This window comes from Falco naumanni, chromosome 19 (genome assembly GCF_017639655.2).
Source record: "Falco naumanni isolate bFalNau1 chromosome 19, bFalNau1.pat, whole genome shotgun sequence".
NCBI lineage: Eukaryota > Metazoa > Chordata > Aves > Falconiformes > Falconidae > Falco > Falco naumanni.
The window spans coordinates 1-1270 of NC_054072.1; positions in this window are offsets into that span (position 1 = coordinate 1).

Consider the following 1270-nt stretch of genomic DNA (forward strand, 5'->3'; position numbering starts at 1 on the left):
GATTTCCCATGGGTTGCTTTGCCATATTGGTCTTTTCCTGGTTTACTCCTGGGTTTTTTATGTAGCGAATTAGTAGAAGGAGTAAGTAACTGACAGGACTGTAATGGCTGAGTTTTGATACTTAGTTTTTGAGATACAGTCTCTGAGCCTGGCAAAGTATTCCTGATTTTATCCTGAATCGGCTCTCCCTTAGCCTGGCGGCTATTAATTCTGTCCCTTGGACCAGTGATGGCTCTTGACATCGTAGCTGAGCTTTGCCCTGTGAGTCAAGACTTTCCTGTTACCCAACGACTGTTTCCATGAGACTGAGAAACTCTGTTCAGTACAGGGTGGGTTAGAGGCTTGTGCTCGGATGTTTTCTTTGTTGCAGACCAGCTTGTCCTGCAGGCCCTCATTTAGGGAGCAAAATGAACCAGGAAGGGGATCGATACTTTCAGTCTGAGGTGCTGCAGCAGGTGACAGTCTCCTGTGCAGGCTTCTCGTCCTTCCCTTCGGATTTAGGTAACCAGAGTTGAAGCTGGGAGCCTCCCTTTGGCCTCTGTAGATGGCTCATGCTTGGCATGAGCCCTGTGGGAAGCTTCACACTCTTCCTTGGTTGCTCTGGATGCACCACCACTGGCTCTCTGGCATGTATTAGAAGCTTCTGCTGAGCAGCGTGGGCCAGCATGCCTGCGTGGATTTGGCTGCACCAAGCTTGCCATCTCTCTGAGCGCCCTTCACCACATTTCTTCAAGCCTCCTCCTTGTTCCTGTCAACCTGGAGAGACAAAGCGAACCTCAGCCCCAAGGAAAAACTCAAGTCAGATCAGACCCCTGACAGCTCACTCCTGCCGCAGCCCCCCCTAGACCAGGGGACATCCACACAAAGGCCTGTGGTGACAAGCAGTTGTCTCAACAGAACAATAACACAACACCCACCAGCACATGGTATAGAGGAGGAGTTTCCCACACAAAGATCCTCTGAAAAATAAGCCAGTTTGACTTGCTGCTAGCCGTTATCAATCTGACCCATTTGGGGCCAGGACTCACTGCCTGTGATTTGGTACCCTGTTCCACCCAGACTCGCACTTCAAGCATTGAAATACAAATCAGACTCAAAAGATTTCTACTTACATGCCTGTAGTTCTACTGAACTGCGTTTTAAGGGTGATTCAGGGGAATTCTATCTGCTGCTTTAAAAAGGGTTCTTTAGGAAGTCAGACACAAACTCAGGGTTATTTAAACAGCAGTTGCAGAAAAGGTTAAATATCTAAAACTGGCTGTCTCAGTCA